The sequence below is a fragment of the Ischnura elegans genome, chromosome 5 (assembly GCF_921293095.1).
Source record: "Ischnura elegans chromosome 5, ioIscEleg1.1, whole genome shotgun sequence".
Classification (NCBI taxonomy): domain Eukaryota; kingdom Metazoa; phylum Arthropoda; class Insecta; order Odonata; family Coenagrionidae; genus Ischnura; species Ischnura elegans.
In genome coordinates, this window is record NC_060250.1 from 4,260,361 (window position 1) to 4,278,816 (window position 18,456).

General features: G+C 38.1%; 1 protein-coding gene and 2 long non-coding RNA genes across 6 annotated transcripts in view; 1 reads left to right on the forward strand and 2 right to left on the reverse strand.

The window, feature by feature from the left end:
- Positions 1-18,456, forward strand: part of LOC124158439 (TELO2-interacting protein 1 homolog) — a 60,591-nt gene that overhangs the window by 8,060 nt on the left and 34,075 nt on the right. The window lies entirely within an intron of this gene.
- Positions 1,770-2,071, reverse strand: LOC124158441. The gene is made up of 2 exons (XR_006864789.1): positions 2,022-2,071; positions 1,770-1,932 (listed from the first exon to the last, which is right to left on the reverse strand). It is a non-coding gene; the product is annotated as an uncharacterized LOC124158441 (long non-coding RNA).
- Positions 4,461-6,082, reverse strand: LOC124158440. The gene is made up of 2 exons (XR_006864788.1): positions 5,829-6,082; positions 4,461-4,686 (listed from the first exon to the last, which is right to left on the reverse strand). It is a non-coding gene; the product is annotated as an uncharacterized LOC124158440 (long non-coding RNA).

Genomic DNA, 18,456 nt, shown 5'->3' on the forward strand with positions numbered 1-18,456 from the left:
ATGACCTTTACCTTCATTCCATCACTCAATATAATAACAATAATGTCAATTTTTAATACCCCAGGCAAGGAGTGTCGACTGTGTGTTAAATTCGTGGCCTGGCCGACCTAGTGCCTATACGCAGCAATAGATAGCGTTAGTTGTCACCGGGAAATTCAAATCGGCCTCACTGCCTATTCCATTTATTCTAGTGGTTTTCAAAGGGATATTTTTTTGGTTTATTACAACTCAAATTAACACCAACATATCAAACATGTAAAAGTGATAATTTTAATTGCAATAGACCAAACCTCCCTAGAAAAAAACATTCCCTGAAATTAAAAGACTAATTATACAACTGGACTTCATAATACAGTAAAACCTCACCTTAACGAACTCCCGCTAAACGAAGAACTCCGTTCAACGAACAAATGCTATTGGTCCGGCCAATTGCCTATGTAAACACATTAGTGAAAAACCCCGATGAACGAACTCCTCTTTTACGATAACTCCCGATCAATGAAATGAAATTTCGGCGCGATCGAGTGAAATTCACCTCCCAATAACCAACTTTTCCGGTTAAATTTTTATTTTCATATGAATAATTTAATATTCGTAGCGTTGGAGGGCAAATCAGAGACTTCCACTGAATAAGCCAATCAGAATCGTCATTATTAACCGTAACCATAGCCTTACGTCGTGTGTTTCCGCCGACCCCAACTCGCGGCTCGCGGCGAATTGCGAAAAATGTTAATGCTGACTTTCGTAAATAACTCAATGTCCCAATATTTACACGCTCAAAGATATGATATCTAGAGCTATGTACTTAGAACGCATTCTTTTGACGGTTGTTTAAGATACTTCCCAGTCAACACAACAATTGTGGCCATACTGTGGCCACACTGTGGCAAGGCATTGTGGCCATAGTGGGTTGCCATTATGGCGCCATAATGGTTTTGACCCCTGGCCACACTGTGGCCACAGTGTGGCTAGCCATAATGTGGCTTTAGTGTGGATAGCCACACTATGGCCACATTTTGGCTAGCCACAATGCTCCACCACTAATATATTAATATTTATACATATAATAATTCCTTTTTAATAGTATTATTATGCCTCCTTCAATCCTAGCTATGCCCATCAATGTAAAAATAATGATTTTTTTGGAAAATTAGATGCGAACCAAAAATTTTAATTTACCATCAATTTAAATAATAAATACGATAAAATGCCCTCTGGTTGGCACCCAATACCCCAAGTAGCACTTTGCGATATAGAGTATCAGAAAGGTAAATGCAAATAAAAGTTCCTACTCAGTAAATAATGTTTGTAAGTACTTTATTATTGCAGTAAATTAACCATGAATAACATAATATAACCATTAATGATCGCCTAGGTTAGCCACTAAAAAAACATAACAACATTGCAGATAGAATAGAATAGATATTTATTATGCTCTGGGAAAAAACCCTTGGAGCAAAAAACACAATTTACAAAAAATGGCTCATCAAAGCAAAAGTTCATGAAAAATGTCAAGTAAAGTTGTTTGATACGCATCTATAAAAAAAAGAAATAACACGTAACAAGGATTGAAATTTGACATCATAGGCAGACGGAATATTGGGCAATAGTACATAATACATAATAATGATACATAATAGGCTGTATTTTCGTGGGAGTTTATTTTAGCTCTCCACTGAGTAAATCCATGTACAATTTAATTTTAAAAGCATGGATGGAGCCCCTCTGTCTAAGATCCTCAGGGAGAGAATTCCAGAATTTTGATCCCGTTATCAGAAATGATTTCTGGTAGATATTAGTACGTGGAGTAGGATAACATAAATAGTATTACAATAGAACAGATAAGCTACTATTACAATATTGCCTTGGATTTGAGACAATAACATGTTACACATCCACCTCAAGTTATTTTAGCTAGGCTTATGGACCAATCTGTAACAGGTAAAATCACATATTTAGTCATTACAACATTTACGGTAGTCTATCTAATCCTCTCCACATTTCAACATCACAGTACTCACGGAAAGACGCTGAAATAGATTAAATCAATAAATAATGTGGAAGCCTTTTCTCTTGAAATAAATACATATTATTCTTTCTTTAACACAATTTCTTTATATCAATGAAATCAGCCAACTCTCATTTTGATAACTCATCAACAAGTCTGCATCTATAGCAACCGTAAACAAACTTTATCATCTGTGGCAGTTGTGGCTTTCCAAAGTGTGGCCATAGTTGCATATGTGTATGGCAAGCCACACTATGGCTTGCCGCATGACAACCACAGTCTGGCCATAGTATGGCAAGCTGTGGCTAGCCATAGCCATAGTTGCCACAGGTAAACCACAGTTCGGCCATACTGTGGCCATAATTGTTGTGTTGACTGGGTTTACAGAATTACAACGCGTAAATTCCGAGAAGCATTTTTTTCACTGGCCGCCATCTTGGATAACTTCTTTAAAATTTAACTAAAAAACGGAAGATACAATGTGCGCGCTAGAAGATGAAAGCCAAAATTTGCATCTCTTAATTATCTTTAATATATGACTCAGTAGTTACTCTTGTTTCATTCACATTGTTTATTTCAACATCATCTAAAATTAGGAGAAACTTTTGCATTTGCCGCAATCTTGGATAAAAAATATTCGCACTTAAGACACGAAAGCCAACATTTCCCATTGATCTAGACGTTACTTGAATTGAGTGCTTTATACTAAAGGTCAGTCTCTGTCTGTCGGCGATTGTAGCGATGTCCTAAAGTGATGTGAAGCGGTGTTGATTTTCTCCTGAGAAAAAGGTTTGCGACGCCCGTCAATTGTTGCATGAAGAAGACGACTAAGTCTAAACATGCCATGTTTAGACTGGGCCAATGGTGATGCCTCACCCCTATGGTAGCAGCAAAAATCCATGAATGACAGCGGGATTAATTCAGCGGTGGTTGGCGGGAGTTGATGCACTCATGGGGAAAGTAGATTTCTTCCTCGATCGCTGCACGGGCCCAAACATAGGGCTAACAATAAAAAATGTGCGTGTTATTTTCTTCCCCCCAACTGCAATAGCTAAGTTGCGACCTCTCGACCGAGGGGTCATTTCTGCGGCAAAGCGGCATTACCGTCGGATTTTAGTGGAGTTTTTGGTTTGTCGAATGGATGTAAGGGATCGGCGAAATTGAAGAGGACCATTTTGCAGGTAATGCAAGGGCTATGCAAAGCTTGGAAGCGTGTCGCACCTGTCACCATATTTAGTTATTTTGCAAAAACCGGGTTTGCAGTCAACAGCATCATTATCGTGACTTATTTTACTTCAAGAACTCCTGCACGAGGCCTTCAAGCTGTTTTCTTATCGGGAGTTGTCAATCCGGTTTGCAGTCAACTGCGACCACGCGATGGAGAGTGATGACGAAAGCCGTGAATCCTGGCAGGGTCTCTCAAAAGTCATGAATATTGAAGGGTCGTTTGATGAGTCCACTAGAATAGACTCAAATTTCGTAATCCGCGAAGCCAGCGAACTGAGGGTTGCAGAATATAATTTCTCGAAAACTCATATTTCAAAATCGTGACGTATTTTACTTCGAGAACTCCTGCATAGGGCCTTTCAAGATGTTTTCTTATCGGCAGTTGTCTATCCGGAATGCGATGGAAATGATGCCAGTACAATGAATTATTTACGAAGCCCGCGACCGCAAATATTGCTATGGAGTATTTTGGATTCGACTACTATAAAGAAATGCTGCCACCCACTGAGCTTTAATGGGTCGACGAAAGTCGCACTCGCGCCGTTATGGTAGAGCGATCTTAATTTCATGATGAAGCTATAATTGGCGCTGTTACTTTAACTTTATATTAGCAATGGTCAAATCTATCGAATTCTTAATTTTTCAGTGTAAACTTCGCGAATACATGTACTCTATTTCAAATACTGAGAATAAAGGGATGGCCTCGCACTCACCGCTACGTTGCATACATTTTTGAAAACCGATGAAAAAGCACGCGAAGTGATTGAATAATACGAACTGAGGCTTCCTAAATGTGGTCTATTGCCCGTGATTTGCATTGTAGCTGAAGAAATAAGCACTGTTTTGAAGTATGCGAAGGTAGAATGAAGATAACGCATGCAGACTTGCTTCAATTTCCGAGCCCCTAGAATGATGCAACGTGCGCATCACCTCCGAGGAACGAACTCCCGATCAACGAAACGGCAAAATTTCGGTCCCTTGAGTTTTGTTTAAGAGAGGTTTTACTGTATACTTACTTATTGTTTGAAGCATCGTAAAACTGGAACATCTCACCCTAATAGGAACTTATTCACTGAGAATTATGCACTGATCATTATAAAGAAACAAATATTTACCAAAATAATCTCTGGGTACTGCGAAGCTTGGAGATTATTAGTGAAATTGCTGCAATAAATCACAGGTTGCACGCTTTGGTATACTGTGAGATAGAAAATAAATAAAAAAATTGCACTTCCTAATAAAGATTTAATTAACGAAATAATGAGCAGTAAACACAACAAAATCAATACAATTGCAGTCAAACACAGCAGATGTCAACATGAATCCATGATGATTAAAGATACATCACACATTCCAATAAAATACATTTTACTGTTCATTGCTTAGAGGAATAAAAGCCACTAATGTTCTCCATAGTGAAGATCCTTGATATTTACTCCAACAAAGAAACCCTGAAAGAAATTACCAACATTAATGTATCTGCATTAAAAAAAGGCAAGTGCGCCACCATCCTTATTAAAAAATGATAATAATAACAACGTTTAATGTCCTGCAGGTTAACATGAATAACATAGGGCATAATCATAGAAAAAATACATACAAAAGAAGAAACAAGCAGTAAAATGCAGATTACAAAAAAGTTATCATGCAAAATCTCAACGACGCTGTATTAGCATTTATGAATATGCAGATGTTTTAATTAATTTTTAAAGATATTTTGGCAGGCTAAATGTTTAATTGAATTAGGAATCTTATTGTAGGTCATTGATGGTGAATTGAGGACCTTTCTTGCTTATGTTCAGTGGCTGATTAGCCAGATGAACATTTTCTTTACCACATTTCAAATGGCTATGTATAGCAGAATTAGGCATCAGCATATGTTGATTACTACAGACAAACGTAAAAAAATTCATGACAATATAATAAGTACATGGCAGAGTGAGTGTCCTTATTGAAACCCTTAACAATGATTTAAAAGCCACCTTTCACATAGAAATTGCTTCATCTGTAGCTACACTAGCATTTCCCCAGAAGAAAATTTTGTAGGCTAAACAGGAATGAATTTGTGCATAGTTGATAAGACCCAGTCTGCGTGGAGGTAGTTGGGGCAAGTAAGTTTCCTAAACAAGTGGATACCAGTAGTAATTTCATTATTCTTGTAATATGTAGTCACCAATGAAGATTCACATTAATATTTGGTACTGTCACAGTGTAAAAAATATTCCTGTATGATAATTCCAATATGCCTGTAAATATACATACAGGGCCCAAAACTCTGTCAATATTATTATAAAAAAATAAACTGGGCACAGACAGTGTACTTCACGTTGTGTCTCTGATCCATCTTGCAGCAACAAATAATTAAAAATATATTGAAACCAAAAATGCAGGTGAAAGACATTTCGAACAAGCCAATGGCCTCAAGAAGGTGATTACACATTAAATTATTATGGCCACCAGAGATTGAAATACTGCATAATCACTACACACTAAAATGCACTCAAGATGCAGCAGTGTTCATTTAAATCCCCTGTGGTATAGGGCCACAAGAGATATAAAATCTAAATGTAAGCAAAAATAAAATAATAATTACATGACCTTTAGTTAAACAGCAACACACTTCCACCATCCTTGTGAGGAGAATTCTAACTTGAGGTCACCAAAATGCATCAAACAGCTAGCTGCAAAAAAAGTGAAAGGCAACTGTAATTTGATTATAATGGTCAAAATGAAAGCATTGAATGCATATGTAATAGCAATTTGCTGATTATTCTGTTATGAAATGCAACCATTTCATAGAATACCATGGACATAATTTGCTTAGAAAAAAATACTGGCAAAGCTATATGATTAATTATGAATTTCATGCACAATATAAATTTGCATCGATGTGAATGAGTAGATACAAAGTTACTTGTGATATGCAAAAGCTTTCACCTTCTTAACCATGTGATGTAGAAGCAACCATATTCACACCAGAGGAAATTTTAACAATGGATTTATAAGAGGCAACAGAAAAAATAGAGATGGCACGGCATTAAAATTTGATTGAGGGTTTCATTTGTAAATTACTCTCTGAAAAAATGTCTTCCACAAATAATGAAGTTATTATTTAGCTTAGCAACATCTTGTAAGAACAAATTAGGGTTGCCACATAATTCTCACCACTTCTTCTGATGTCACGTAGAAAGCCATGCACAAAAGAAAACGGTATACTGAATACCAAATCCAAGGAATGCCCAAGTCATTCCATATCAATGCCGCCACAAAATTAGTTTCTGACCCACACAAACTTGGGTAAGCTATAACTTGGCCCTTGGCATATCTTTATTATTTAAATGGAGACGGCCAAAAATTTATTTTTAAAGAGCTATCAGCATTTATGTAACATGGTTTCTGAAAATTGCCAAATCAATGCAATACAAATAAGATAAGTAATAATCAGTGGAGGAATTAATCACAATCTAGGGACAGTTTTTGTCTTTCAATAATGCTGAGTATGTACTCAATTTAGAGAAGTCATGCAGAATATCGGCATAAAAACAATAGTCCTGGCAATTCGCTGTAAACGAAATTGCCAACAAATTAGCATAATACATACAAACCAGCATAATGGAAATAATATCCTTAACGTCGGTGTTAACTCATCGTCATGATCACTTACACAGAATGCAGTTGTACTGAGACCGTCACCTAATACATATAGCTCTTAAGTTTTTAATACAGGAAATTTTATCTCTATTTTCAAGGCTTTATACATTATCATTTCATTGGTAAATAAATTCAAAGTGACAAGTCAATTAACTATAACACAGCGACCATTAATCACATACCGCAGTTAGGTACTCAACTACATCCAACAGCAAAAGAAAACACACATCTACGTACAATCGCGCAGGTTAAAACATTTCAGACAATATTTTAATCCAGAAATTGAACACTACATATATCAAATACTTACACGACATAAATAACCGCGTACACGACGTTTACAGCCACTTTCATAGCCTGTGCAGTAGGGCGGATCGCAAAAATCGATTTTTTTCAAATCCATCTGGCCCAATGAAAAAAAGTTGTGGGACCAATCAAAAATAAGGCCTGAAAAATTTGAGACCTGTACGTGAACCCCTGACCCTCGCTCAAATGCAATTTAGGGGGGGAGGGTCAAAATTCGAAAAATATAATATTTTATGGTCATTCCCTATAGATTTTGCCGAGTTACTGCCCTTTTAGGGCAAAAATTTCGTGCATTTTGACGTATCTGCCACCGTTTAGCCACAAAATGCCTAATTTGAGTCCGCGCCCGCGAAGAAAATATTACAACGCCCGCGCAGCGTCGCGGATACAAGAGCTGCTAGCCGATCCCGTCCCCTCCCCGCTCGCTTCTCCCCCTCCCATGCCTCGAATGCAGCAAAATTCATCTCGCGTGTGCTGCTAGGAGGGCGTTTATCTTTGATAATATAAATCGGAAGATGGTAGAAGGTAAAAAACGGCGCGTAGTGAGACGACTTGTCCCTTATTTGGCGCCTCGTCGGCATTAAACAAATCGATGTTACCAACTTTTAGAGAAGTGATGAAATAATTTTAGACCTGCGCACGCAGGAAAGGAGACTACGGTCTATGAAGATGCCTCTCGAGTGGCTATGAAGGTGTGCGAACTATGGTGACGCGCTTCTCTTCCATTATGAATGCGACTAAATAGATTTAGCGGTACCACAGGAAGTACTAAAACTTACGGAAAATCTAATACTACTAATAGGCCAAAAGTAGGGTTTTATTGAAGTATAAGACTCAAACAATTTTAAAGGAACGTTTTAAATTATGCGATATTTTTGCGTGTAAGTGCATGGAGGAGCATAAGGTTCCCCCAATGAGAAGTATTTTGAGAGACAATCTGACGAAGAGAAAGATGATGGCTGCTGGATTGAACCCTAAAGAAACTCGACAACTTAGGAAAAAAGGGAATCGTAGGCGAGCGTTGAGTCATCATCGTCAATTCTTGCACGGGAAAATAGTATCAAAAGTTTTCTTCATCAATTCATCCGAAGAAAATTAAAATGGCGAGAAATTAGCCGATTTGTATCTCTACTTTCCTCATGAAATAAACATTAAGGACTATAACATCAAATTGGAACTTCTTCGGGGAAAATGCGTCTGCCAACTGTGATAGAGGTATATGCAAGAACCAAGCAACAGCAATGATCGTTCCCGCAACTTTAGCTGACGCAAAAGTCATAACTTCGTAAGATATATCAAAGCTAGTGTACCAGCATTACTTACGTAGACAGAAAAAGATGCTAATTACTGTGAATAAGAAAAGATAGGTGTCATCAAAGTGTTTCATTTTATTGGAATGAAAGACTATACTCTTGTCTGATGAAAAAAGGGAAGAGGACTTAGGATCAATACAAGTTTATAGGGGAATGTGTGGTGTTAGTTGAAGAAACAGGTTCCCACTTTTGGAGGTTTGCCTCCCCCGTCGGAGGATTAGCAAAAGTTATAAAATCTGCGATTATCGATTCCTTTCCGAGTGAAAATTAGATACACAGAATAGGGTAGTTTCCTTCATCAAAGAAAACAAAAGGCAATAATTGCGATTCGTTACCCACCATTAGTGCATTCATAATATACAAATTATTTCGTTTTATAAATGCCGGTTTAGACGAATGGCAATGGTCCATTTTTATCCTCATTTGAAAAGGGCCAGATTGGCGCCCATGCGATGCCACTCCACGTGACGTCACAGGGACCTAGTTTCTATAGGAGAAGATAGGAGTTATACATCGTCTGAGGTTACCAATGCATGCATGAGGCGCAGAGCTCAGGGAAACATGTCTTAATAATCACTTATTAAAACTGGCTAAGGTCGGAAAGTTTTCCTCGTTTGATAAGGTATTAATAATCCTTATTTAAGCCAAGCGCTACCAGGCGGCAGGGCACTAGGCTACCCGCTGGCAGCCTGCGACGTATCAGCGCTAAGCCTCGCCTCAAGGTCACCTCACTGGGCGGAGGGGGAACCAGAAATACGACGTACGGAGAGATTTCCCATCATTCCTACTAACGCGTCGCGTTTTCGCGCGCTTGAAAATTTTCACTTTTCATTTAATCGCGAAAAATAGATATTATCATTTAAAAATCTAAAAGTGTGAAATGTGTACTCCAGGAGTAATAATCTTTCGATTAAGGCAATAAAAAAATAATAGGAAACCACCCTATTAAAAAGGATTTGATTAAGATGGTACCAAGCGAATACCGCCCAAAAAGGAGGCATCATCCCTTTGCTATAAGCATAATTCCAACATCCCTTGCAGTGTGGGTAGACTCTTCTCGGGATTCCCACCGGGTTAATTTTTCCATAATGGCCAACATTTCAAGCTCCGACTGGGGGCTCATCCTAAGAGATAAATTTTGTTGAACCCCAAAAAGAGTTTACCCACATCATTCGCCGGGAAAGCATCAAATCGTATTTCATCCCTTACAGTGGTCTATTTGCTAATTGCACTATGTTGACTTGGATTTGCGACATAAACGTTGGGAGGGTAATCTAGGGACCCAATATGCATTTCCGCAAGGATGCGCTTGGCGACCAATCCGAGATATTTTTTAATTGCTGGATTTTAATATCGACGTAAAGTACTACCCGCTGATGATATATTGGAGAGAGACTCCGGTTCCTTCGGCTATATCCGAGCTTAGCGCTGGGGAATTTAAAAATCTATTGATGAAAGTTCAAATTTAAATTTCAATATTCCTTTTATTAATCCGGACGAGAGATTTGCGAAAGAATTTACCAAAACTTTGTTGACAGCAGCAAAAGACAAGGAATGACAATAACATAAGAAATACAGACTGGAAAGCAGGTAATTGAATAATTCCTTCGTGATTGTTCCTCACTGGACGATGCTGTTAATCAAATATTAGTAAGACTAACGAAGAAAGACGCACTTGGTGTGAATTTTGCTGCATCTGGGGCGTTCAGCGGGGAGGGTACGCCGGCGGCCTTCACCCTTATTCATCCATTTAGTCACAGCTGTCGGACAATACCGGAATAGAAGTGCATAACCTAAGTTCCCAAACCTTCATAGCCACTCGAGAGGCGTCTTCAAGACCGTAGTCTTACTTTCCTGCGCGCGCAGGTCTAAAATTACTTCATCACTTCTCTAAAAGTTGGGAACATCGATATGTTTAACGCCGACGAGGCGCCAAAGAAGGGATAAGTCGTCTCACTACGCATCGTTTTTTACCGTCTACCATTTTCTGATTTATATTATGAAAGATAAACGACCTCCTCGGCGAAACCGATAAACGAACTCGGCAAAATCTATAGGGAATGACCATAAAATATTATATTTTTCGAATTTTGACCCTCCCCCCCTAAATTGCATTTGAGCGAGGGTCAGGGGTTCACGTACAGGTCTCAAATTTTTCAGGCCTTATTTTTGATCGGTCCCACAACTTTTTTTCATTGGGCCAGATGGATTTGAAAAAAATCGATTTTTGCGATCCGCCCTACTGTGCAGCCGTCTGAGTAGTATGTGCAGTCAAACCGCACAAACAACATAATATAATAATAATAATAAATTTTTTATTTGTCCAAGGATCTTATGAATACAACATAGATATAAGACACGTCAAAGTAATCAACATAACACTTAAAAATGTAAAAATGGTCAGAGTTCATTTGTCATTTAAAAATTCATTTACACTGTAGTAGCACTTATTAATTAAAAATTTCTTTAAAGAAGATTTAAATTCCCTATTAGAATTAATCAAATTAATACTTTTGGGAAGGAAATTAAATATTTTTGATCCCATTGCAATGGGACTTTTTGCTGTTATACGTTTTTTATGGAGGGTAACATGGATGTGGCGATGAGACCTAGTTAGGTGCTCATGTACATCACTATTAATTGGTAAATCATTAATATTCTCTTTTATCAGTAAACATAGTTGGTATATTTATATACAAGGCACTGTTAACAAATTCAGTTCTTTGAATAAGGGTTTACAAGAATAAGTATAAGGCTTACTCATTATACATCTTATAATCTTTTTTTGCATCTTGAAAATTGTATCTAATAGCGTTACAGTTGATCCCCAGAATACAATACCATAAGTCACTCTACTTATAAAGTTGCAATGGTAAACTGACATCATCGCCTTGTGAGGTAAGGATGCTTTTAGCATAGCCATTTCCTTCAAGGTAGACATCCTTGGATAATTATGTTGAGTATGCCTTAAAGAAATAATGGCAACATTAGCAACAAAAACCCCATAAAATGACAGATCAAATGAACGTTTGACAAAATCAACAAAACCTTACCTGATGAGTGGTCACGGAAATCGGAATATTTCACAGCATTTTCATTGACAGCCACTGACAACACATTTGCTACGTAATATCAAGCGTTATCTCACTTTAAATTTAGCTTGAAGCACATTTTCAACACTTTTTGCCTTTAAAAAAGCAATGAGGCACGACAGATTTCAAACCACAAGCAACGGAAAACTTGGTATCAAAGGTCATGTATTTCAGAAAGGAATCATGGAATCGATGCGCATTCCCTTCGTTACTTGTTTACCGCACCTATAAAAACGATATAGTAACTTTAATTCTTCATTTCATGCAATATTATTTAACAGTACGTCTTATAATAAAACAATAAAGAGATATTACTGTATTTCACAATTCATAATTCAATTATCAAATTTAAGTACAGCTTACCGCACCTATAGAGGGTGTCCAGTCGGAGGGAACCAGTTTGCCCTATCCTCATGGACACCTATGCCCCAGGGATCAGATGTTTGCAGGATGTCCTGTGTTTTCTGACTTTTGAGCTCTCAACCCTTATTTGTTTCAATGCTTCGAAATCACAATTATTTGGGCAAAGAAATTGTTTTGCAAAGATAATTTCTCTCTTGCATTATCCCACCTTTTGGTCGTATGTACTGAAAAAGAAATTTTATCCCCAACTGATGTTGTTGACTTGTGGCGAATACAACGCCAGGTTTAGATGGGGATTTCAATGGGAGTGAGTGAGTGGGTGTTTTTTTGGCTGAAGTCAGAAAGGGTGAAGGTCAGAAATTTGTAATTGTTTCATTGAGGATAGGGTGACCTGATGTTGTTCATGGCAAAAGTGCTGTCTTCTTGATGACAGATATTTTTTTATTCAATTTTTACATTGTATGAAATTGTTACTTTTCCATGACTCTGACAACGCCATCTTCGAATCTGATTTCATAGTTCGTTTGTAGTTTGTCAAAACTAAAAAAGTATCAAATATATATTTTAGCTCATCAATTTAAGTGTTTTAAACTTTTGTGCATACAGTAAACTCTCATTATTACGAAGTTCACGGGACCAAATAACCAGAAGCTTGTAGTAACGAACTTCGTAAGAGCGTTTCGTTCAGGAATCATCGCAATAAAAACATACCTTGTCAAAATTCCATGTCTCTTCAATCGCTCATTTATATACTTGCACTGCAGAATACAGTGGAACCTCGCTAAAGCGAGTACGGGCTATAGCGACACTCCCGCTATAACGAGAGATAGCCGATGCACCGTCAATTGACCCTACAATAAGCGTGTTAAAAAATTCGTTTTTACGAGACCCTTTTGGTGTTGGCTCTCGCCATAGCGAGGGTTTCACCGCCGGAAGACTTTCATCAAGACTCCTTAACCTCTGTAATTGCTAGCGATCTGTTAGAAATGAAGTTAATGGAGTGCTCAGTCTCAAATTTATGTGGTAAACCGTCGTTCGATAAATAAGTAGTTAATTTTGGTGAAAATATTGTGGCATTAGCATTCGCGAATGCTTAATCTTCTTTTGTTCCTCGGGCGGCAGAAAGCAGTCGGCAGCATACCCGCACGTCCGTGAGTTGCGTGAATAGAAAGCATTTGATGGCAGTCACCATGGCCAAAAAAACACCAAACACGTCTAAGCGAGAAAATAAAAATAAAGGAGTAATATGAGTGTCGAAATTAAATTTATCTTCCTATTCGCTCTGCAAAATTAAAAAAAACAAAAGCGCCCAAGGAATGCAGACGATGAAGAGTTATAAGGAGCTTTGTTCGGGTGGTTTTGCCCATTAAAATCTGCGGGAACTTCTGAGAAAGGGGCTAGGCCCAAGCCTGAAGCGGAGTATTTTAGGGATAGATTGCGAATCGAGAATTTTAAGAGTGCGGAAGGTTGATTATACTAATGCGAAGCACCAAAGCGTTATCTCCCCTCACAACTCCCCTGGTGATGCCTGCGGTGTAAACCTGAAGTCGTGGAAGAGAGGACTCCGATCATAAGTATCTTTAGAAGTATTCCCCGCGTCATATAACATAGACGAAACGGAACTTTTTTTTTATATACAACTCCCCGACAAAACCCTTGCAGTATGAGGTATTACTTGCAATGATGCCTCTAAAGGTAGGTAGTGCGCCTTAGCGATGATGTAGGATGTACGAAGCAATGATACTCAGCGTGAATTGTCCGGATGGACGTATTTATTCTCCGTTGCGGATTTACAAGGGTGAACTATTCGGGTCATTGGTCGGAGTCGTACTGGCGCTCTCTTTTGTTACGTAGGTAGCCGAACATCCCCTGGTGGCCGCTGGAAGAACTCACAGAACAACTAACTCTCGTTTGCAGTGCCGTGGTAAACTCGGTGTATCATTTCAAATACGTCGCGAGCGTAAAACTCAAAAAGAAACTTTTTTTCAACAACGGTAATTTTAATCACGTCATTTTTCAAGCTTAGCAAACTTTTTACCGTAGATGATGAAGATATTACATTATCTGATAGAAAAAGTCTTCCAAGGCGGGAACGTTATACAACCTTCCACCGGTAGAAACAAATGTAATGCGTTATTTCACTTCACTGCCGGTTAACGTACAGAAACAATAAACATACACCAATGGAAACCTTTGAGGCATTAAATAACCGCGATACTGTTTTGTCAGTTAATTTTTGAATTTTCAGTGGAAAATACCAAAATAATAGAATGATCATGTTAATGAACTAATTAAGTGCATAGAAAAATGACTTTGTCGGTTGTGCATTAGCATAATGATTGACGAAACAATGCTTTCCATGATTTTTATTCAGTGCGGCGCTTATAAATGGTTTGAATAGTTAGTCGTTGTTCGAGTAAGGAAATTTAGTGATGCAAAAAACATCGCCTTTCGTCTGGATTTATGCTTACGTTTATCGGATAGATGTTTATCTGTCGCCGCACCACTCCTGTTCCTGTATATCTGTCCGCAACAGGTATATTGGCTATTATTTGCTCCACCTCCGGTAAAGCGACAATTCGCTATAGCGAGTGTTTATTAGTGCACCGTGGGGTGTCGTTATATCGAGGTTGCACTGTAGTTACAGAGTATGTCTGTATCATGTACATGTATAGTAAATCTTCGACATACAAACAAGATGCGTTCCGAGAGCTTGTTCGTAATTTGGTAACCTATGCAATGCATTGTAAAGTGTGGTTATCGTGCAGAATGCAATACTGCATTACAATTATGTGCTAACTCACGATTGTGACGAACAGATGTTGCTGTGTGTGGGATGCGGATGAAACCGAGTGTAAAATGTGCTGCTTGCAGGAAGGGTAGAATGGCCGAAACGCTGAACAGTTGCTGACGTCACTACGGATTTGATTGACACTTCATTCAGACTGTGCCATTAGTGTGAGTTCCTTTACGCCACACTGCGTCGCATTGGCCAACTCCAAAGGTGCCAAATTTGAATTTTCGGGCACGCTTGAATTTTTTCTAATGCTCATATCTCAGAAAGTTTGTAAATCGAATGTTTGTGAGAAGAGGACATACTGATCATGATTTACGAGCAGTAATGAGTGGGCCCACCATGATTCTACCTGAATGAAGCATATTATGTATACGATGTTGCGTGGAGGATGTTGAAGTATCTCCTGGTGAAGCAAGAACTATAATTGACGCTCTTGGGCACAGTGCACGAGAAGAACTTGAACGGAGCTCAATGATTATGACGTAGCGTAGTGTATGTCCACCTTTAAAAATGCTGTTAGTGTGTTATAAAACACCATTAGTTCGTGTATAAATGCCATTGCTTATCTTTTGAACTTTGTAATAAAGTTAACTTAAAAACCCCAAGGACCAGAAGTGAGGTTCACAATTTCATAATAATGCTTCTTTAACTGTATATTGGAGTAGCCTTTTCATTGGGACTAAAGATTTGCTTGGTAAAAAAAAATTATTAACATTGTCCATATTAACGAGAGTCTACTGTGTATGAGTTGCAGCACTGGATCATATTCACTCAACGGAAATACCGAAGGACATCCTTTTAATGAACTCATATCCATTTATGGGCGAGAAAATGTACCTCTCCTCCACTCTTCAAGACTGTCTACAGTTTTGTTCAAGAAAAGAAGTACATATCAGTTAGTTGAAAATATACATTTAAAAGAGTAAGAAATGAGAATAGGTTTAGGTATTATTAGAACGAAGAATGGTTACAATACAGTACAAATTTTTACGTACAGTGTAATCTTCCTTCCAATTTTACAATATGAGGAATAGGGAACTTGCTTATATTTCAGATATAATCAAGAGCCCCAAAATTATATAAAAATATATGTTTGCATACCACGGCGAAAGTTTTTTATCATTTTATGACTTGGTTTGCAATATTTAATAAAGTTAACCAGAATTTTCAAATACACGTGAGAATCGAAAACGCCCGATGATTGGCTGGTAGAAAAGTGATGTCATTATTCAGTACGAGGAGGATCGGCCATAGCAGTGGTTGCATACTTGAATACAAGCGACGGTGTGGTTATGATTCATTTATTGAAGTACAGACATATCCGAGTTGTTAATTTTGACTGCAGGGCTATTATTTGATCTATTTCTCCTTCATAGAAAGCAATAGATTGCCTGAAGATGAAGGAATATGTTTATTCGTAGGCTGATCCTAGCAAGCTTCCTGTTACTGATTCCATGATGATATTAGAGTATTTTAGTGAAACTGTAGACTTCGTCGGCGCCGAAAGTCGATACCAAGAAATGGAAAGGTAGCTGATGTGCATCTGAAATGTTTTATAGTTCACAACAAAGTGAGACTTGCATGAATTATTGGCGAAAGCATACACTCATGTGAAATGTGTATTCTTTTAGCAGTCAGGTAGAGAGGCTTATGGTGAACTTATTTTCCACCTCGAATGTCAATCCAGTTCCAGTCAATGATGCTTTCAACTTAAAAATACTTTGCCCGGAAGGCGACAGGAAGCTCTTTAAGACTGGAATCTGAGCAAGCCTGACTATTAATTGTTTCACTTTAGTAGCGATAATATATGCACGAATTTCCAACGCAATCTACCAGTTTCTCACTCAAAAACCCCAAAGCCACTTCCTATTCTGCAGAAAGAATCAGTCAATCGCACTTCGATCAATATAATGAACACAATGTCTTCAGGTGTTAATAATTAACTTAAGTTACTTTTGTAATTAAGGCCTTCCTAGAGTAACATTAAAATATGAATATTTTCCAAACCGAGTCCTTAATACATTTAGGTAGCTTTTCTCATGATATATCTGGAACCTACTCTCAATATCAGCTCATCATCATTGCGATCGTTGGCACATAAAAATTCCGTATCGGAAATCCTAAAGGGATAACCTTCACCTGCACTCTCACCATCACTGGAATCAGCGGGGAAAATATCATCCCAATCCAATTTCTATTTGGTTTTAACTGGGGAAAGAGCAACATATGAGAGAACTGCACATTCTTTGGGCAACTTTGGGTTTGACTTTCCCTCAAACACCCCATTTCCCCTGTGGTACACATCAGTCCTACTTTATACGATGGCCTGACCTTTTGTGATCCAACTTTTTTCTGAAAAGCAAGCAACAGCGTAGAATAAAATCAAAGGATTCTGCAATTCATTTTTTTTTACCACCTCTGGATTCCATTCTTTTTCCATCTACAAATTCCTTTATAATGCATCTCCGATCCATTCTCACAGCAGCTAGGTTTACCCGCCGCGGCCCCGTTTGGCAACATATGGCATTAATAGAGTTGATTAACTTTCACAAATATCAATATTTTTATAGATTATGGATCATAGAAAAATTACAAATTAGAGCTTAAAAACTTAAATGCTGTCAGATATGCTGCTCTGTTAGGTCTCTTTCTTTTTTGAATTTCATGCGTGTTAAACAATCATACAATTGCTGAAACCTATCGAGATATGCTCGGGTTCAGTAGATGACTCACCTAGCATTTGGCCTCGAGAAACTGAGAAAATTGAAGCTGGTAGACCGAAGAAGGTCAGATGGAGTAGGGATGAAACACGTTTCCATTGTTCCCATGTAACTTGATATTTTCCTTTGAGGCAAGTGATTTACGGTCTGTTGGGTCTTGTAAAGGAAAAAAAAAGGCAGAGGCATTGGCTGACGGAGGTACCGAGTGTGGTTCTGTGAAATCAACGACATGGTTATTATCGTATGGCGTAGAGGTTCCCCCGATTGTTGTTCAATCTCTTGGGAAGGTTTATGCTTTGTGCCTGTCGTGTTTTGTCTTAAAATTTTCTACTGCTGCAATTCCATTCCAATACTCCTACGAGAGCTTTAAAACAAAATTGTTCTTGAGTAGGACAAGCATCGTAGAGCAACGGTGTATGCAAAGAGAGAATCGGAAGTCTTTCTACTCCCTCTTGTGGGACGTTGCATTCACGAAAGCTTTGATTTAAAATTTCGGATTCAGCTTCAATTTCTTCGACGAATTTGGATCCGCAGTGTAAGGTGAAGGGAGTGATCCGAGGTATCCGATCCGACCATCCCTAGTAAGCAACACAAGATTGAGACTACAAGTGAATACCTGCACATCTCCGAACGCCATAAATATAGTGTTAATTTAGCTGAAAAAATGCCGGGTAAATTTTTAGCATTGAAAAGGGAAATTTTGTCAACTGTCAAAAGTCGTTGGGTCGGCAGTGTTGTGCAAGAGGATCAAAAAATGCCTCAAAATTTTTTTTCTTTAGCTTCGATGCTCAAAATGCATCTCTTGCATGTGTGTGTGTGCCTCTTACGTGCGCTTATACGGTATGTATTTGCTATTTTTTGGTGGATACATGTTTGGAAGAATTGATAAATGGACTCAGTGGAGAACCCAAGAAAATGTCATTCAAAGGTATATTTTAATATTTAGATATATTTATATGTTCAGCACCTATTTGAAGTG